The sequence below is a fragment of the Lutjanus erythropterus genome, chromosome 7 (assembly GCF_056507025.1).
Source record: "Lutjanus erythropterus isolate fLutEry1 chromosome 7, fLutEry1.hap2, whole genome shotgun sequence".
NCBI classification, from domain to species: Eukaryota; Metazoa; Chordata; class Actinopteri; order Lutjaniformes; family Lutjanidae; genus Lutjanus; species Lutjanus erythropterus.
Window position 1 is genome coordinate 25,858,251 of NC_139323.1, and position 22,417 is coordinate 25,880,667.

Genomic DNA, 22,417 nt, shown 5'->3' on the forward strand with positions numbered 1-22,417 from the left:
AAGATATCATGGCTTTGTGAATTGTTATCAATAAAAACTAAGTTTCAGAAAGTTGGGTTGTCCTTGAAAGTTAATAACTGTCATTACAATGTCTAAAGCAATGCATTTTCTCAATGTGGGGATTTCAAATTGTTTCGCACACCTTCTTTATACACTGGTATCAAGTTGGCTGTGTGGCACACTGGTAAGCAAGGCTTTCTTGTCATCTTGTGAAACGTTCACTAAAGGTCAGAGAGATTAATTGAATGTATTCCACTTTTCCATACAAGTACTCTACAACAGTGAGAGGCCTTGTCTCCATTTTATGCAAAAGTTGAGGATGTGTCAAGGGAAAAAAAAGTACATTGTCTGTTGAAACCTTGCTGCTTTCAAGGACGTGCCATACATAACACATAAATACCTGAGGGGATATGTTTTTTTTCCCTTAATAGTACATCTTTTACAGTATATAGAATGAAGTGCATCCTATTTCCTCCCCTTTTTAATTAATTGTGAAGACTACGATACTTGCATACTTATGTGGACGCAGTTTCTAAATAGGTAGAGGGGAGCAGAGGAGCCATATGGTGTTGTCTGACATGAAGAAATTAGGCCACCAATGCTGTCTGTTCATTGTCATCAACCTGGCCACCTGCTTTGCTTCTGCAGTGGGTAAACTAACGCACCCACCCCCCACCGCCACCCCCCCACCCCCGTCGCTTCCCCAGTCCAACTTGTTATATCTTTATAATACAAGCTTTAACAGAAACTCAAACTATTCAGGGGCAAGTCAAATTTTGATACAAATTAGCTGGAAAGGCCAGCGGAGGTTGTCTGGCTTTCCTCCAGCGAGTTCAGTAGTTTCGCCTCATATTAAAAGTAAACAGATATGTTTGTTTGTGGCTTTAGCGCGATGATACAGATGGTTAGATTGGCCCCTGCCATATCCTCTTAGGTTGTGTCCTTGACGTAGGGATTCTGGGTGGTAGTGCCAAAGCCCACACACTGAGTGGCCTTACTTTTAAAATGGAGTCCAACCAGCGTTTTTTTTTCCACCACACTAAACAGGACATTTTTTTTTCCTTGTGCTTTCTTTTGAGACAGATATACATGCACACATTTTACTAGAACCTCCAAGATATTCCCCCTCTCAGGCCACCTTGCTACTCTTTGCTGCGATGTAATCATTTACTTGAATTTACTGAGTTGTGATATGCCGGCGAGAAAACATATGGTGGGACTAAAGCTCAGACTATCAGTCAGCAGACAGTTACTTAGGTCGCATTACAAGCTGCCGGGTTCCACTCAGAATAGACACATTTAAAGCAGACCTCAATGCCGGGAGAACAACCTCAGGGGACAGACTACACACTCTTCCTGAGGCACTTAATTTTTTTCGGTGTCTGAATTAATTTTTCATCATTGTGCTCCAGACTCAGCGAGGCTCCATGGTTTCACTGATCTACAGTGCAGCGAACTGTCATATCCATTTGGCAACAACTCACAGGCTACACCCAGCTGCTATGTTTGTGGCTTTGGTATGATGATACAGATAGTTATTTAGATTGTCCTCTGTCGTACCAGCTTAGACTGTGTCCTTGACTTTTTGGATGCTGCGAATAAGTGCCAAAGCCCACACAACACCAGGCAGCTTTGGTTTTTTAAAACTCCTTCCAACTAATTCTTAACTCTTTGTTGCCAAAACTGAATTCCATTACATTTTATTGGTAATGAGTTTTAAACCAAATGGAATTATTCCCATTTTGCCACAAAACCCAAAAGAGGCCTACGAAAACCTTTTGGTCCAGAGTGAAGATGGTTATTGGCACATGTCTCAGCCATTGGGTGAAAAAAGTTAAAAGGTCTCCTCAGTTGATTTGGCCCCATCAACTGTCAACAAGTCTTCTAGGCCTTTGCTTGAACCTTGAATGTGCTGGATTCCGGCCTCATTCTGGTTTTGCAGGGAGGTTTTTACTCACTGCGGCCCCACGGAGCCTGAGGAAGGATTAAAGATTGATGAGAGCTCTCAGAATCAGTTTATTGCTCCAGAGATCCTCGCATGTGTTATGAGTGGGAAGATTGTGTTGCTGTTTTGCCTCATAGAAGTTCATGAGGCTGGCACAGCACTGAAGTGTTTGACAATCAAGGTTGGATTGTTTTTTCTTTTCCTTTTTTTTTGCACAGCAGATAGCCTTTGGATTACCAGGGAGCTGTGAGTAGGTAACAGTACAGTATATTCTGATTTGAAATGTGATGAAATGCTTGTGGTATCAGTAAGAGAGGCTTTCATATTTCCACAGACTCATGCATTTTGCCTGACTTCAAAGTTGATAAGGGCTACACTCACTCACTATTGCAGATAATACCTGGACCATCTTGAATAAATTCTCACTTTGGCCCCTTTGCTTCACTACATCTGTCTGAAGAGAACATGCAGTGTATCAGTTCAGCTCCAGTGGAGAAATATAATGCATTTCAATATAACTGGATTTGGAGGTACTTATGTTTAGACTCAGTGCTGTTTGTGGACTCTTATGAGAACATGCAATGCATAGAGAAGTTAGTGAGCCCTAACAGTAGAAGTAGTTTAACATTTTGTAACAGTTTCAACAGTTTCCATTGCCTGTTTTTATGCGCATTTTCATTTTGTGAATAAACCACCTTGAGTGGAAACATGAAAAGAAAGTTAAAATATTAAAAAAACAAAACAAAAAAAAACATGGTTTAGGTGGAAGAGTTGGTGAAAATTCTTACTTGCAACTGCACAGATTGTTGCACTGGTATTTATTAAATAACATCAAAGACCAAAGTTAATTGTCATGTTTAATCTTGGGCTGCAACGTCTAAAAAATGTCTTAAAATAGTGAGAAATTCGTGTTTGAGAGGCTAAAAACAGCTTGCTATCACTGTGCATGAAAAATTACTTCAACAATTAATTGATTAGCAAAACAAATTTATAGTTTGATTCTTTTTTTTCTTTTCTTTTTTTTTTTTTTACCACTTTCTTAGTCAAGTGAGTTTCCAAATTTACGTATCTGATTTCCTGTGGGCAAGCGACAGTCCTTATCGTTGAGCCCTGACATGAAACAAAAAGAAATGCCATTTTCATTATGTTTTCCACCTTGTTTTCATTCGTTTGATGTAACCTCGAATAACATTGACTGCAAACCTACCTATCATGATATTTCTTCACGCTTTACGCGCTTTTGATGCAGAAATCTGAAAGCAAACCTTCAACTGTGTGTTATATAAATGTATTGTTTCAAAGAAACGTTTTCTTTGATGATACAGGCAGGAATCACATTTTCATGACAATGTATAATGAAAACAGTTTAATAAATGGAAATGTGCAGTAATTTGCTTTTTGGGGGGAATCTTTTTGGAAATTGTGTAAAGAATTATATGTATATAAGTTATATTTATTTATAGACCAGATGAACTACTGAGTGGGCTAATATTTCAGTTTAATACAAATTAAACAGACATTCTTAGACTGCAGCCTCATAAAAAAAATCTGAAAAACTTCAGTGATTTATTTATTTATTTTTGCACATTTTGTCTTTCCACTATTAAAATTATCATTTTATTATTTGGAGGGCCTGTTGTTTTCCATATAGCTGATAATTAAAATTATTTCACAATGTTGGAGCATACGCCTTCATTCTGAATACCAAAATTAATAAATAAAAAAAAAATAAAAAAAAATAAATAATAAAAAAAAATCTCAACACTACGTCCATTTACTTGCTTTGCAGAAACCCAGAATTAAACTTGCCCCGGGCCTAATTTAGCATTGATAAAGTCTGACATTATTGGTTTCTTTAATGTGTACTTTTTAGTGTATTGGTATGACTTACAATCACGCTGACTCCCAGTATTAACCAGTAGATGGAGTTAGCTCAGTTGTTGTTGTTTTTTTACTTTTAGTAGTGGTGTTTCACTAAGAATTTTGTTTTTCATGATCTAATTACTTTTTCAGGTTTTTGCAGGTTTCCACTCTGCCACATATTGAATATTAACACAATATTGTCTGTTAGTAACTTCAATTTAAATATGTCTGCAAAAACTCATATCTGTCAAGCCTTGATGGATACATTTGAAGCCAACCTGGAGCAGTGATGGAAACCTCTGTGGGGACAAATAACAGACAGTATTAACACACGTTAATTTTTTGGTGTTGAGTTTAATTTTTCATCCTTGTGCTATAGACTCAGCATGGCTCCGTGGTTTCACTGATGAACAGTGGAGCAAACTGTCATCTCCATTTTGGCAACTACTCACAAGCTACACCCAGCTGCATCCTACGGCACGGGGTGCAAGGGGGGAAGGGGGGCCCTGCTAACAACACAGGGCTTTATTACCTGGGAAATTAATGATCTGAGAGACTAAGATGTAATGGCTGAACCATCTGCAAGAAATCATCCTAGAGAGGACCTATCCCCTTTCCTATCTGTATCTTTCTATTCAGCCGTAATGCTCCTGGAACATAAATCAGAGAGCTAATTCATACTGTTCAGATGAAGACAGCAAACAGCAAACATGACGTTAAGATTGATTACCTGCAATTATAGTCAAGTAGGCAAAGTTATGTTTTGAGATTTATTTTGATGCTTTTTACTTGTAATTTATAAATATTATAAAATCTCTATATAATATATAAATTATATTAGATTTTATATGTTCAAAAAAATATGAATGTTTTTCTTGATTTTGTTTGTGTTTTTCCTGCATTTTGTCATCATACTTGATCGTGACCTTTTGAAAGTATGCCGTCTGTGAGTTACTGGGAGAAGACTGGAGCTCAATGAAGTTGTAGTTGATGTCATTACTGGTGCAGGCCTGGTTTCTATGGAATGGTAGTGCTGGGTGATTGATGATTGGCTGACAGGACGCTGGAAAGAGCCAATAGGATCACTATGTGTCAAGTGCACGCGCACCAATAGTGAGTCAGTAAGCACCCCCTGTTGCACAGTTGTAGAATTTACCCTCCTGGCTCCATCTTCAGCCCTGCTGGGGTGCGCTAGTCTGCAGTTTTTAGAGATTATAACCTACAGTAACGGGGGCCACAATGCTGCGAGGCCTCAACAGTATTCCACTTTAACGGCAGATTTACTCCATAAACCCCGAGGATCCTGTAGCTGGATTTTGTTGCACTGCTACTGTATGTTCATGATCTGTGCTGTGAAGTAGGCATTGTGAGCTCAGAGTCGGGAGAAAGGACTTGATGAAAATCAGGCTTTTGCACCAAGGCAGAAAAAAAAAGCTTTGGCCTTTCACAGTGAAATTTGATAGGATTATGCAGATGATCACACTACGGGAGTGGAGCCTGACACCAAACTTTGTCCAACTCTATTAATTGTCACCAGAGTCCATATAGTATTTGCAGAATTTTAAACCTAACAGTTTAGTCCTTAGAAAGCCATTTTGGCCAAGATTAAATAATATGTTACTAATGTGATGAATTCCATTATTGCCTATTAACTATTCAAACACTGGAATTAATCATTTGCTAACTTGCGAGGAGAGGAAATGAAATGGTTTGGCAAGATTTTGAAAAAAAAAAAAAACTGCTTTCAGTGGCAGTGGAAGTGTTTAATCTTGTTGGTTTGACGTCTGTGATAGAAATATCTTCTGTTCCTCCAGACCCTCCACACCTTTTTTTAGCGAGTTGTAGCTGCTGTTTGTCACATGTCTCGATAACACATCCTCACCTAGACATCCTTGCCCTTTTTAATTGAGCTGTTAGCCAGTCTGCCGTTCAGCCTTATATACTGTACATGTCCCCTCAGCTGACAGGGTGCAGAACCAGGAGGTTCCTCATATGAAAAGCTCTGACCTTTCTTTTGTGGTGCAATCAAATGGGGCTGCCTTGGTCCTTGGCTCTGAATAATTAATTCCTCCCCTCAGTAGGAGTGTTTGCTAAACAGTGGGGTCCTCTGCAGTTCACTTTTTCTGCACCACTGCCACTGCACCCTAGGGGAGAGACGAGTGTACGCTTTAGTCAGACTTAAGATGTGCCTTTCAGAGAAAAGAGAGACAGTCAGGAGATATTGGAAAGCCTCTCTGTCCTTTTTTTCTCTGCAGAGCAAAGACAACTGCATACAAAGGAACGTAGTGAACAAACTTTGCATGATTCTTTGCTCCTCTTAATACTATTTACAACTGTGGGACTATTAGTATTCAAAATTAGTTCAAAATGGCAATCAACACTAGTTTATTTCCTTCAAAGATTAAGCTCCTTATAGCAGCGTGTGCATGCTGATCTACTAAATTTCTGTGTAATGTCAGCTTACTTGCTAATACACCCATGACAGGAGGTTAATTTTACTTTACAGTCCTAATGTAGTGGTCAGCCCTGGAGTGGATTGGTTTGCAGGACAGCCCTAACCTAAACCATTTGTTACTCCTGCTGTCCTGCAAACCAATCCCTTGTGAGGGGGGTCCTAATGTAACGCCCCCTACTGCATTTGCCTCGTAACAGTGTCATCTCCACCCCCAGTATACACTCTTTCATCATCCATAGAGGAATAATATATTGTAGGGAGATGCTCCTGAACCGTCCTCCACTGGCAGTGTGTGTGACAGCCACTTTGATCTCAATGTGAGGAGCTGAGGCTCCAGGAGAAATTATCAATGAGATGGGGAAAGAGAGAGAGAGACAGGATAGGGAGGAGGTGAGAGTGGTGCATGATGGTATGGTGGTGCTGCACGTGTGTGTGTGTGTGTGTGTGTGTTGGGGGTGTTAAAAATGGCCCATCCAATTAGAAAGTGGTATTTATTATTTAGTGCCCACAGTGTTGGAGCCTTGGCTAAAAGAAAAAAAAAGTGTCACAATATTTATAAAACACTTATTATTTGCTATTCAGTGCTCTTAAATTATATACATACAATAGAAGTTTCTTTTGTGGCAAGTTATGTCAAAATTATAATGTTCCCTGCACCCTGCAAACATCTAGCTCAGTGCATGCAAGGGGGCAGTGCAGGACTTCATTAGAGGAGACAAAAACCTCCCAGCTCAACTTCCATGAAAGCTTCATTTAAGCTAAAGCCTGTGATGAAGTATTAGCAGTGATCCAACTCCACACTGGGTCTGCATGAAAGCCAGTGGATTCTGTCACAGAATGAATAATAACCTAACCTACTTTTCACTGGCAAAATATCAGATGATCAAAGGTATTTCTACTGAACAACAACAGTGTATTTGTGGAGTGTTTGTCATCACAGAATGGTGAAACGGTGATGCAATCATTGTTTATTTATTCATAAAAACTGACTACCTTCTTTTGTCTCTCAGTAGCCCGCCTCTACAAATTAAAGTATATTTTTGACAACGTATTTCAGGTAGTGTTGACATACTGATGTTTCAGCTATGAATGAGATATGCACAGAATGCAAGGCATCTTGACATAAGTGTATGAAGAGGAAGAGAACGTAGATAAAATGTAAGATCCAAAAATTTATTTATATAGTTGATAGTTCAGTCTTGACCTTGTAAATAGTAAAATAAAAAAAAGAAGGCTCCAGAAAACTCTGGGAAGTGGACCTTGACTAGAGATTATTTTGTCAAAATACGTTTACATTAGAACCTGATAGATACTGGATTCCAATTTATGTAGTAAAAAAATTCTGACCTTGATATATCAACAGCTTTATATAATATACACATAAACACACCTTTTTTGGAATGATCCCTCAAAAGTAGTTATCAAACATTTGTGACAGAGATATGTAATGGGGGCAGGACATTTTACAGTTTAGCAATAAACTTTAATTGTCCAAAATTAATCAGTGTTTAATTTGTATTATTAGAATTAAAAAGAATATAATTATATCAATAATAACTATGAAAAACAATTTAAAACATATATTAAACTTAACTTAGGAAAATGGATCATATATACAGGAAATGCTGCCTATAAAACTGAAAAATAAAAAAATCTGCAGTATTTTCTTAAAAAAAACTTTTCAGATTAGCATATATCGTACAACATATATGCATATACCGATATAGACTGATGTGGCTGTAATAGGCCAATATCTGGCTAATAATATTGGTCAGCCAGTAATATCGATCGGGCTCTATAGTCTATATACATACATGCACTATTAGTAATCACTGCTTAAAGTAAAATGTGTGGTTGCCTCAAATTTACTCTGAAATTGACATATCAAGCCAGAGTTGAAACTGTGTCTCCTGGAATAGTAAAAGACTTCAAAGGGATTTTGAGTGACCTACTTTTAACTCTTGAAAAAATTACCCATGAATCTTACAGAGCTATATATCCATACCTGAGACAGAATAAAAAAAACATTTTAAACGAAACCTCTAAGAGCTCTAAAGGGAAAAAAAATTCAAAAACAAATCTGTGAAACATAGAGCAATAAACTTCCTTTTATAAAACTAGGGGAAAAACTCCACTTGGCACATCTGCATATGAAAAATTGCAGTGTAATGAAGACATATTAGTCCATAGAAATGTTATTATGGGTGCAGGGAGGGGATTGTTTTTTCATGGGGAGATCAGAGATGGTGCTGTCCTCCTCAGAGTTGCTTTTTAGTCCTGATCTCATCTGTTTGGCATGAAGGGGGAGCTGTGGCTCCTCCTGTCTGACCAAGGTTACAGCTCCGGGGTTCACGGTGTGCTGCCGGCTCGCACATTTTCTCACACTTTTCTGGCTGCGCTGTGCCACATTGATTTAAATGTATCTGTTGAGGGGAAAATAATCAATGCAAATTCCCTGGCAGTGCAGCCAACAAATAAGACATGTCTGATTCATCAAGCGGACATTGCTATAAAGACCACTCTCTCTCCTTTGTCCCATTACTCTCCCTCTCTCCATTTCTCTTTCTCTGTTGTCTCTCTCACCTCTGGGCCACTTCCCCCTTTTTTACTCTGTTCACCTTTCTCTGTCGAAAAACTCTTAGCCTGAATTAGTGGAAGGAGCTTTATGCTCATACTTATACCTATGGAACTCCAGCATAGCCCTTTAATTAAGGTAGGTGCAAATATACTTATTGGACATTTTAAGTAGCTATTGTTTTGTGTTCTTATTTGCTATTATTTAATTTTTGCTACATTTAATGAGGGGAAAAATAATACATCAATTCTTTAAACTTTTTCTCATTTGTTTACTATTATAGACTGATACATATTCTCAAGAAATGTAAAAAAACCCAAAACAATAACAATAATATTCTTTTAAATTTTATTGTTGATGTTGAGTGTTAATTTAAAACATGCCCCCAGTCCTTGACCACATTAAACTGAAAGCAAGTCAACATGTTGAACAGGAAGGAAGTCTCACCTGACACCTAACCTTAACATTTTGTTTTGCTCCAGCTTGAACTTGGTCAAATGGTCTGGCTCCTAACAAGGGCAGAGTGTAGCCTGTGTATGTAAATTCACTACATGTGTGAGAGAAATAAAGGCAAGGGGCTATTTGGAAATTCCTGTGTGATGAAAGGGAAAGAATATCCCCCCAAAAAATGATTAATGTGGTGTTCAGGTACACAGAAGATTGAGTGATCCTGTCATCACACCATATGGTACCAATTTATTCCGGCAAGCATAAGGCAAACTCAGTGGAGGAGCTCTCACGACTGTGCCTCAACCACACTCCTAAAAGAGGAAAAAAAATAAATAATATATATATATGAATATACTGTTATGTTTAGATTAAGAACATTAAGGAAAGGAGATGGCCAGACTGTATTCAAATTTTGGAATTGTTCTCTTAAGTGCTGATTGTTATCTGTGCAGTGTTATTTTTAATTTTAAAAAGTAATTTATTGTGGAGGTACAGGCTTAGAGAAAGGCCATGAGTAATTGCTCTGGACATACAGTTAAAATACACTGCCATTATTACTGTTATTATTATTGGCAAGTTCCCACATTCTGTTTCTTTTTTCTTCATGCATTTAAAATTACATTAGCCACTGTGAGGGAGCAGGTTAGTACTGTAAGGATGTGTGTGTGTGTGTGTGTGTGTGTGTGTGTGTGTTGTGAGCAGCGTCTTTCATTTTCCAGCTCCGCCTCCTTCTCCTTCCTCATCAAATATCGGTGAGGCCAATTCAGATGAAAGTTGACTAAGAGTTTAGGGGGGGAAAAAGAAATCCGCCTGTTTTTATATCGATGAAGCAATTCCACAAATCTGGACCAGCAGATACAGAATGGTGGAAACATTTTCAACAATGCAGCTTATTATTTTGACAGCCACTCCAGAGGTTTCATTCAGGGTATACAGTCGCATTTTTTAAATATAGCCAGGTAGGAGACAGAAATGTAGTTTGGATCTGACAAGCCTGTCGAATCAGGCTGAGGGCTGTAATTTGACATGGTTTGTTCATCCTCTAGCACCTAAATAGGGTATTTTCCTAGAAATAGAGATTCTGAAATGCTCGGTGTAACTCACTGACCTAAAAGCAACTCCATGAGAAATATTTTAGGTACAGTAGCTCTAATGCAGCACTGTAAATATTAGTATGATTAACTTAGTTACTAGAGTATTATTTTGATATTGCAAAAATTGTTCAAAAAATTGTATGCTGTATCCATCCTTATTTTTTTCTTTTTAATTAACTGTTCTGTTAGATAGGACTATCACTGTGTGTAAGGTAGCAGCCTATGCAGTGCTTGACATTTTGTGACGTTTCTCAGATGCACCGAGTGAAGATGCTTTGAATCACGTGACTTCGGTATCTCCTTCTTATGCTGCTCAAATATGACTTTCAACTCTGTAATCTGCTATCTCGAGTCATAAGCGGAAATGAGTGTTTTTTGAAAATGCAGATGCCATTGGCAGAAGGGAAACAGGTTAGGGAGCTGGACTCCGACCACTTTTCTTTTTCACTACCTTGTTATTTGTCGCCTCACCCCTGCAGGGCATGCTGACAGGAACTGATAAACCTCTTTATGGGCTGAACTGAATTGGCTCCTATTATCCAAGGTGTGGAGCTGCTCAATGGTGGAAATAAAAGACTTTATCCACTGCCCATCTGCCCACCCGTCACTCTCTGCCCAGTTTTCGGGATTCCATGAAGCTGTGTCCCATTTGTGCTTGTAATAGTTGTGTATAGCTAGGTCTGGGGAAAAAAAAAACAAACCAAAACAAAACACAACAACGCTAGCGTCTTTTGAGAGAAATATTTTTTTTTGCCAAATGCCTCATTTGAATACTGGCCTAATAGTCTCAGCGTTTGCCATGAAAAATAAATTGCTGTCATAAAAACATTTTAATATATGGGTGTAACAGCAGTTTTATTATATGGGTGCATATTTAGGTCATAACTAACATTGAACAGAGAAAAAGGATTTGCTTACAGAGGAACAGAGCCAGATCTCTAATGTTTGACTTGTAATCAAGGAAGTAAAACCAAGGAAATCTTTTAAAAGTCACTCTTGTGGCTTTTGGCTCTGTAAAAAGCCTGTCTATGATTCCACTGGCATCATATCATCATAACAGTGTTTGTTTAAGGGATAATGCTATTGTAGCACTCTTACATTCATGGTGGAGAAGTACGTATTGAAAAATCATGCAATAGTGGTCAGATAATTTTATACACACCTCTTGTTGACTGTGTGCTAATTTTTACAGTCTTAACAAAACTATACACATAAATTAGTGAGGTCACACAAACTAAATCACTTATTTCTTTAATGAAATAATTAGTTTTTTTTATGAATGAAGAAGAGGATTGGGTGGTGATTTAGGTTATTTATTTTTTGGAGGCTTAGTCAAAAGAAATTAGTGCAACCCTGTTATTTCATCTGCTTCTCTTTGCTGTGCTGTATTTTCAAACTGTGGGGATTTTTCTCTTTCCTTAATATGAAAATTGGCATTATTTCCCATCTAGTGTACTCCTAATCACATTTGATCCATCAAATATGAGAAGAGACTGCTATCCAGACTGGAGAGAAGAAAAAAAAAACTACAAAAAAAACCCTCTTCTGTCATTTTACATAAATGGTGTGACAGTTAATCAATCATGAAAAACAGTAAGACAATACTAATAAAATACTTAAAATACTAGTAGATTACTGTATCCTTTTTATAACTGCACTATGAGATAACCACAGCTGTGTGTGTGTGTGTGTGTGTGTGTGTGTGTGTGTGTGTGTGTGTGTGTGTGTGTGTGTGTACGTCTATCTGTGTGCGCAGACTGTATGGAGAGAGATAAAGATATTTATAGATATAATTTATTTTTTTTAATATGCAGTATATGTATGTATATAGATATATACTGTTATATATAGATTTTCCAGGCCAACTGAAGTATGAATGAATATGATTAAATATGGCGGCACTTGAATGACAGTGAATCAGTGTGAAAAAAGCAGGGGTGTCAAACTCATTTTAGTTCATGTGCTACATACAGCCCAGTTTCAAGTGGGCCAGACCAATAAAACAATAAGTGTAGTTTCAATAATGTCTCAGTTTCTCCACATTCAGTTAATCTACTGTCATTACATGTGCATTAAAATGTATAGATCACAGTGGATCTACAAACACACAAAACATTTATGTTCTTTATAACCGTACAACAATATATGCCTAGATTTTTCTTTTACTTCTTTATGATTCAAACAAACTGGTTACCTGTGTATTAAAGCTGGCATCGCAGCACAACACTAACTAAAAGTGGAAGCTAATGAGAAAGAGGGTTAAGTCATCCCCTGTCTTGACAACATTTTTAAATAAAAGTTAAAAAAATAAGTTTTGGGTGAGCCTTAGTAATAAGGCTTCATCAGTATTGTTTTAAGATAGACGTCTGATACATTATTTTATACTGAAGCAGCTGACTGACAGTATTTTGAAAAATCCTCGTCTTGTCCAGATTCAGTGACTGTTCTGCTTTTTAACACTTCGTAAAGTCATCCAGTGGACTGCATTGGACCCCTTGGCAGGGTCATGGGCCACATGCTTGACACACCTGGAATAAAGGGCTGAAATTATTAGACAGAAGCGTCAATCAAGGTGAAGACAAAGCAATGACTGGTAGACAGTTTAGGTAGATGTTCTGCATAAATGTTTCCTGAGTCTGGACTTAGGACTACCAACATTGGCACTCACAAATATCTTGGTATCTAAATATTGTCATAAATATAAGGTTGATCACCATAAATCTGAACCGACTGTAGGTTGGCTCCAGACTGCTTAATGACTGCCCACATCACCCGTATATAAGGAATGGCATTTCAGTCTGATTATCAGGTTCTAGTAATTACTGCATCGTCTTTATAAAAATAGGAAGATGCAATATGACAGTTAAAGCATGTTGCATTGAAAACATATGGAAGCCTTAAGGCGGAGACATGTCTAGCCAGTTTAATGTCTGCTAAGTGCAGGAAGGAGAATCACTGTCGAAGTGATTTGTGTCTTAAAATGTGCTAATTCTGCGGTTTGGATCTAGTTTTTATATCCCAGATGTTTACCTTAAAGTTGTACCAGGTCATCAGTCCTGTATCACAGTAGAATAAATTGAGGAGCACATAGGGTACAGCTTTGTGCTCATTGAATTGCAAAGAGGTTCTATTTTTGATTATAAGGCCACCTGAAAATAAGACATACTTCATGGTGACTAAAGGTTGCAGACTTTCTCAATTTGCTGCAAAAATTGTCACGATTTGAAAGAGTCATTTGTGAAGCTATATTAATACTCTGTTACTACTCAAATACTTGAGTCACCTAACTGTCGATAACTGTCGAAATAACTGTCGATCAAAAGTGCTGCAGATGTGTAATTGTTCTCCAGAAATGGATGAACATGGCATTAAATTAAGCTGGCTGTCTGTACTCTAAAGTCATGATTGGAAATCCAAAGAAATTAGAGTACATGGCCAAAAAAACCTCACTTTATAAATGAGTTTGGAGCTCACTGTTAGTCTCCTTTTTGAGTGTTAAGAAAATTATTTCACCGTACAAGCCAAATAATCATTTTGGCATCAAACTGGCTGGGATTTCACTTTCGTAGGTCAGCTTATCTTGACTGTTGTATTAAAGGGTCAAGTCACCTCAAAATAAAAAAAAATACAAAAACATATTTTCCTCTGGCCTGTAGTGCTGTTTATCTGTCTAGATGGCTTTAGTGTGAGTCCCTGAGTTTTGGAGATATCAGGCATAGACATTTTTTAACCTTTAAAACACTTTAATTTTAATTTAATGTTTTCAAGGTTTGAAAAGTGAATTGAAGTGAAGTGAATTTTGGATCAAAATACTTTACACTGCTTAAAATTATAACTGCATGATTGTAATAACTATCTCTGTTTTGATTGTTTATAGCACATTAACATTTTGGCTCCTATATCATTTACCACAGTTGTATAATACCGGACCTTGAAAATGCTTGAAAAGGCTTGAACCTGACTTTGAAAAGGTGTAGGAAGCCTGTGTAGCAATCTCTGCCTTCTCTCGAAGATAATGGAAATAGATGGCACTCTGTCTGTGGTGCTCAAAGAGCCAAAAAAATACATTAGAAAAACTCATCAGCAATGTCTTTTCCAGAAATCATGACGGGGTTATTCAAGGTAATCCACAGACCTTGTTGTGACCAGTTTCATGCAGGAAAGAAAGTAGTTCTGTTCGACTCTACTGTAGATAGAAAGTAGTTTCTATGTGGAAGTTCTCACTACAAGGTCTGTAGATTATCCTGAGTAAGCTGGTCATGATTTTTTTGAAAACGACACGGGTATTGAATTTTTTAAATTAAATTTGTCTGGCATTTTGAGCACCACAAGCAGACTGTCATCTAGTCCTGTTACATTCGAGAGAAGGCAGACATCTCTGTGGCCAATATCTCCAAAACTCAACAACTCACACCAGAGCTATCTAGATGGATAAATAGCACTACAGGCCAGAGGGAAAATGAGTTTTTTTTGCAAATATTATGAATTTAGAGATAAATTGCTGCTTTTGTTTTCAAAGATCACATTATAGTAATTAGATAAAGGTAACAGTCTGTAGCTTGTCTTTTTAGCAAAGGATTGTGCTTTATTAGATACCTTCAGTGTGTAAAATGAGTTCAGGGTCAATACAATGTGAGGCCTTCTTGTAAGGAAAAAAAAGAAAAAGAAAAAGTTTACTCATTCAATGTCACTTTGAACAGATGAGAAAAATATGACATGTCTGGTGAAATGTCAGATTGTTCAAGGTGGCTGGAACCAGCTATGCTCACTTAATATTAGTGTCTATTGACTTATTTAAGAAATACAGATGACAAGGATCCAAATCCTTGAGAGGAGCGGGTTAGGCTCTGTGACAAGGAATCTCTCCCCAAAGCCAAGTGTATAATGACTCTGTTTGTAATGGAACAAATAGAGCCAAAGATGGATGTCTAGTTTACTGTAGCGCTATCTGTGCAGTTTTGGACTGCTTTAAGCAACTTATCAAAGCCATCTGTTTGGGCCTACGGGCCGAGGCTGATTAATATAGCCACGGAACGAGAATGTCACAGAGGAACTAAAGTCACAGGAGCCGACTACAATATTTCTTAAATTCAGTGAACGATTTAAAATCTCTTTCCAACCATACAGATTTCGATCCCTCACCAAGGTAGCGTCAAGGATGTATAACAGAGGCATGACTTCAGGTCATAGTGTATCATTACTGTTTCATTACAGAGCGAGAAAATCATTTGTTTAAAAAGCATTCTTTCAGGGTCATATTTGTCGAGTATCCTGTGGTCTCTATGGGATGGCATTTAAGAGATATGCATCCTGGCAAGAGATATGTGAGTGGATCTTTAAAGAGCCAATGATAAGATTTTGGTCAGAATTTATTGGTGTGATGGAAAAAAGATGAGGAAAACGGCTCCATGCCAAGAAGTGATTTCTTATTGGCAGAAGTAAGCAGCTCAGCACAAACAAAGTGCTGTAGTGAGAATTTAAGGTGTCGTGTCCAATTTAAGTCGCCACAAAGTTACAGTTAGTTAGCAATCAGTGAATTACTACATCAGTTATACTGAGCAATTTTAAAACAGCTTTAATCTTATTAGCATTTAGATGGGCATACTAAATGGGATATTGCACCAGGACACACGGTATAAAAGCAACACCCAATTCATTGACTCTGTGCTAACCACTCACAAATACATCAATAAAAACAATCACGAGTAGTCCTACACTGCCCATCCTTGCCATTTGAATTATTTCAATTCAATTTAACTGCGGTGTCCCACCCTCTCAAGCACCACAACAACATTCAGAGTGCTCAGTGACTTTCTATTTTGGACTAATAATCCAGAAAACAGATTTCCCTTTCAGACCAGTAAGCTAAGCGTCATTGATAGTTAAAGGAAGACATTAGCATGAGTCGGTGGTTAATGACATTGTTTAATGGTGTGTTCACTTTGTTAATATGGCTGACAACACAGACACATTATGCTCGCAACTTTGAGTTGTTGTGAGTTCAATATGAAGAGTCACTTTGAAGGATAAGTTCACAAATTTTCAAATCAGTTTACAAATGGCTTCTTGCCTGGAGGCTAGTCTACAGGGCAGGTGAGCAGGGAGCGGTGATTGGGTTAAAAGTGCTAAACATACAGGGGCAAATTGCGAGGGAGCAATTACATGGATTTTTGTGAAAATAAAATATCGACCAAGTGTTGCAAAATGTTACACTTTAAGACTAGGAACTGGTGTTATGAATGATGAATAACCTGAGACCTTGTAACTTAAGCTTTAGACACAATAAATGATGAACTTTTCCCCCCAAATTTAGACGCTGCATTGAAATAAACAAACAGTATTGAACCCATTATGCCATTGTTGAAGGCTAGCAGTTTCCGTCCGTGAGTTAAGCACTCAATTTAACAGAAAACAAACGAGGGTGTATGTTTGTCTCTCCAAGAGACCCATATGACACAGAAATACACACAGAGAGCTCTGATCCTATAGTGAACCTCCAAGATAGCTCGAGTAATTAGTATAATCTCCGTAGGATGCATTCACTCCTCATAGTTAATTATAACAAATTCCCTCCCCATGATCCGCAGTGTGCCCGGATCAAATGTTCCAACTGCAATGGAAAGATAGAAGCATCTGTCACACGTCTCCGTCTTCAGAAACCCTAAGCTCTATGTGGTCATCGAGAGCTGCATCTCTTACTCTGACTGTGCTCAGATGGGGTTATCATTTTATAGCTCCTGCATACTTAAATCTCTCTAATTGTGGGATTCCAGGCTTGAACACACTCCGTTTCTTTAAACCCATTTTCATAGCATTCAGAGACCCTCAAAAAGCGTGATGCACTCAACCTTGAGAATGTATCAATAATTCAAACACATCATCCTCTCATGATGTAGCTGTCTGAAATTGGGGAGACTGCATCTGTGGGATAATATTGCACTCTGTCACATCTGACTAGTTGTCACCTGCTGGAGGATGGCTACACCCGGCTAATAGATGCAAGAGTAAAAGCAAGCACATTTTCATGATTTACAGTACAGTAACTGCTGCCCTTTGCAGGAACTGTGACTTTCAGATCGCATGATGCTCAGATAGGAAATAGTTGGAATCTGCATATATTGCATGACTGGTCTTTAGTTTCAAATCGATTTCGGGGATGCCCCGGTCATGTTTTTTGGTCCCAATTCCAATCGGAGTCTTTTATTATTGACCATCTGCTAATATTGAGTGCAGTCCACTACTAAAATTATTTGTACCTTCGACATACAGCAGTGCACACAGCATAAAATGATCAACATTAAAATAAAGTAAAGCAATTTCATTATGTTTGGAGCGCATCAGTGTAAATGTATCTGGCAGGATTTTGACAACCTTTCATCGACCCCAGCATGAACTGTTCAACATTTGAAGTTCAAATGTGAAAAATGTTGCTGAAATTTTTAAAAACTCAGTGTGGCTCCACTTGTATGGTTTGATGACGCATGCTGACATTTCATTAACTGAAACTGCCGGCTGCTGTTTATTTGTTCTGCGCGCTCTGCAGTTCACACGCTCACAGTGCGCTGTGGCTGCAGTGTTTCAGGGATGTTTTTGACAGCTGATGAACCTTGAGTGAGGAAACAAAGTATTGTAAATAGATTGGACTTTACATATCTGTTACTGTTGAATTTTGAAACATGGATCAGCCCTAATTCTGATCATTCAATGATGATTACATCTCTGAATATCTATTTTTGCAGCAGCTTTTTGACACAGGAACTGTGTCAAGAATGTGAAAGGAAAGCAAAATTAGAAATAGTTTTTTTTAAGGATTATTGAATTATGAATCAACTGTCAACTAATCATCAGCTATTTTGATTTTGATTGATTGATTGGTTTGATTAAATTTTTATGGAAAAAAAAAAAAAAATCTTTGATTCCAGCTTCTTAAATTTTAATATTTTCTGGTTTCTTTACTCCTTTATGACAGTAAACTCTTTTGTTGGCGTTGGCAAAACAAGACTTTTGAGGATGTCACCTTGGGCTTTAGGAAATTTTTTTGACAATTTTGTGACATTTTACAGAACAAACAACTATCAATAGAGAAAATAATCAACAAATTAATCAACAATGAAAATAATTGTTAGTTTTAGCCCCAATTATAAGCAAAAGTTATTTATTGTTGGCCCAAAAATTATATTACATTGAAATTCATCTCACTCCAGCACAAAATGATTTGAAAAAATCTCAGACTTTGAGAATTTTAAAGCTGGGGTATGCAGTTTATTTTTGGCATCTTTGGGCAAAAGTTCCATAATATCCTCAACAATCAGCCATCTATGTCTGGTTCAAAGCCTTCAGGAACACCAATAGTGATTGAAACATGTTGGCATTTTAAATGATTTATCCACTCCGATGTTACCTTTAACTTTCTCCTTTCTCGTTTTGACCACTTGTGTTTTTTTGGAGGGCTTGGATTGCCCCTCTCTTTATCCTTTTTTTTTTTTTTTTCCATTTTCCCAGAACACCCAACACATTGTTCATCTATGGTTGAGTATAGAGAGCAACCAGTCATCTCTCTTTTTTCAGTCAACTATCTTTCAAGAATCTGCACCTTAGGAAACCTTGGTTAAGGTGAGGTGCTGTCATGGTTAATTAAGAAAATAGAAATTAATAGAAAATCTCCATGTCCTTTCTTGCAGGTAAACTCAGAGTTGAAGGCAATGTTCATACACTTACATTTCATTCATTTCACTGTGCTTCATTGTCAAACCACTGCCTGCTTCTATAGCTAAATAACTTTCACATCATCCTTTCAATGGAAAATTTACTGTATATACTGACTCTTTTTGCACATAAAGCATGTTATCTAAGACTCTGTGCTGATGACACAAATTTCTTATTACTCCTCTGTTGCAAAATCCTTTTGCTAAATTCACATGTCATTAGGCCTATTCTGTGATCTACATTGTGTATTGCAGCACAGTTAAACCTGCAGTAACTTAAGTGAAACACTTGAGTAAGCTCTTGAATTTTTTATCGGGTGTGATGCAAGAGTTTGGTGCTGTTCTGTATCTGTAAAAGGCTATCAGTGAAATTCATTATCCAGTATATCAACTGTATTAAACGATTCACCAATTGAATGGTCTGAAAATCTATTATCTGTTGTCATTTCCACTGATGAGATAGCAATGGATTTGACTTGACTCTTCAAATTAGATTCATTCATCATTATGGTTGAAAATGAATACAAATTTTCTTGATCAATTTGGCCCCCTCCCAGTAACTTCTGGTACAAGATAACCAAACATGGATAATTAGGAGATATGAGAAATCATTACCCACTGTTAATCATGGTGGAAGTTTGTCTTGTGCATTGTCGTTTCAGTATCAGCACACTTGTGAGACGAGAATATTTCACTGATGTAATGTAATCAGAGATGTCTATCTCTGAGAAGTTTTGGCTCAATTAGTCCTCCTGAACACTCAAGGCTGAGTGCCATGCTAATTTTGTCCTCTACTCAGCACCTGCAGTGCAGTCAATGCGCTCTCTTGCAAAGTTTGTAATAAGAAAATATTTATGAGGCATATCTTAGCATAGGTTATTCACGAGAGAAACGATGTTGAGGAATAGGTATTGTCAACTTTTTATTTAGGGAATTTCATGAAAAACTGGAGCGTCCGCAGGACAATAAACACATTAAGCAGATTACATCAAACATAAACAATCAATGTGGGCTGAATTAGAGAACACAGCCATACTCATCTTTGTCTATTTGATAATCTTGTTTAGTCTCCTTTTGACAAACAGTCCTGAAAATGAACAGTCACGGAGAGATAATGCCGTTAAGTTTCAGTGGGAACGTGCTCTGCCTCCCCTGGGCTGGAAGACATTTGGATGGTCGAGTGAAAAATTGCCCTGAATTCTGACCAATGAATCGTTTTACACATGCTTTAATGCATTTCATAAATAATCTGCCTGAGAAGGTAATTAGTGCAGGTGTTTACACATATTTCTGCCATCAGGGTGCACAGTAGGATCACAGTTGGCTGAGTGAGTTTTAGGTTATTAAATTAGGCCCAAGGTAACAGGAAGAAGGATGAGCTACAGTTGGGCAGGTATGAGCAACAACATGTTTCCCTATTCATCATCCAAAAAAAAAAAAAAAAACACACATTCAGGAAATTATGCAGGTTCAAATTATCTCCCATTCGAGGAACAGATTCAGTGTTTGCATAATCAGGCCTGTATGCAGAACGATTTTTCATATTCAGAAGAGGTCAATAGTAGAGAGACATCTCCCTGGGGGGCTTTCCAAAGACTAAAGAAAGGTTGCACCTAAAAATGTAAGAATTAAGCTGCTTAACTTCACACTGCCAAACAGGAAAGTAAATTATTTTCATAATTTTCTCAGTAATAATGCCATAAACAATGTAGTGCATAAGGCGTAAGAAAATAGGGAACCTGATCATATTGTTCACTGCTGTCTTATAAAACTTTCTTTTGTAGGTCCAAAGCCTTGTAGTAGAATATCCTTCCCAATAAAAGGGATATCCCTGGATTTGGGGGAATGTTCCATGCAGCACCACAGAGACCTGTCTACCAGTTGCCGTAGAATCACTGTGACCCACTGTGTGCTGGATGCATATGTCCCTTTGCAATTGCTGTTCAAACACCAATGCTTCTCAGCTTTTCATAAACTCCAAAGGTGATGACTGGACTTTCCCTGAGGTGAATCTGGTTACTCCACTGGCCTCACCTCTTTAACCCAGACATTGAGCAGCCATCACATTATTGGCTTTTGCAATGTATTTGCAGCACAGATATACTGCTTTTCTAAGAATGTACCGTACTAAATTTCTATGTAGGTCTTGTTACTGTTAACAGTGACAAATACTTTGTAATACTTGAACATGTTGTTTCAATCAGGAGAGACCCGGTTTGAGTATGCAAGTATTTTTATTGACATGTGCACGATTTAGAGAGAAATGTGAAAAGTCTTTGGCAGTTGGACTCCATTGTGACATCATCAAGATAAAGGGGGTAGTGAAGCCGTGATTAGTAAAGGAACCCCCGATGGAGTGTAGAAACTGGCTGACGATCTGGATTATCATCCAGATCATCTGGACTTCTGATGAGCTCGACCTGGGCACTGGATTAGAAGAGCTGGAGGAGAATGGGGTGGAGGAGAGTCGCGACAGTCCCGTTCAGAAATGATAGCTGAAAGTGGCAGAGAGGAGAACAGATTTAAAGTTCTGGCACAAGGACATGATTCTCAGCTCAGCTTTTGCCGCAACACATCATCCAGTGAGGCAGTGCCATGGCCAGTCTCATACATGCAAAAACACCTTCCTGGTGCGTCACTTTGTAGCTTGAACTAGTGTTGGTTGATGTCTAGCAAACTGGCATATTACAGAGTCCACAATGAATCATTGTGATGGACGATATTATTGCTGCATCTCAAAGGGCACCACACGTCTATTACTTAGTTGTGTTTAAGAAGAAAACAATAAACATGACATGACAATGTAGTGTAATGATTAGTTGGGCAACACCTCTAAGGCAACTTTGAGGGGACACACTACTTCAAATACGGAAGGTTTTTAAATCATGATATTACGATGGTAAATAGTGAGAATGAAGCATGAAATAATTGCTGCTGTGCTAACTTCCCAGCGCTGTAAAATCCTGTTTCATAGTGGTATAAACTGCTTTGCAGAGTTTTGGCACCTGAAAAGCCTTCAATTCACAGATCTGTCACTCAAACTGGACTTCTTGGATTGTATTTCATTGTTTCAAGTTACCTGAAGCTACACACCCCCACCAACACAGCCCCTTGCATTGTTCTAACACAGGGCTGATTTCTGAACACTCTCTTAGGGTGTCAAGAGCTGCCTCACAGCAAGACAGTCCTGGGTTTGATTCGTGGCCCAGTTGTCCACAATGAATGTTCTCCCTTTGAGCGTTGCGTGGGAGCTGTTTCTTCACATATTATAAAGAGTCAGGTGAAGTAGAGACTATAAATTGCCCATAAGTGTGTCTCTATTAGTCTCTC

General features: G+C 38.0%; 1 long non-coding RNA gene across 2 annotated transcripts in view; it reads left to right on the forward strand.

Moving 5' to 3' along the window:
- LOC146324075 (uncharacterized) overlaps positions 1-22,417 on the forward strand; it is a 92,757-nt gene that overhangs the window by 52,011 nt on the left and 18,329 nt on the right. The window lies entirely within an intron of this gene.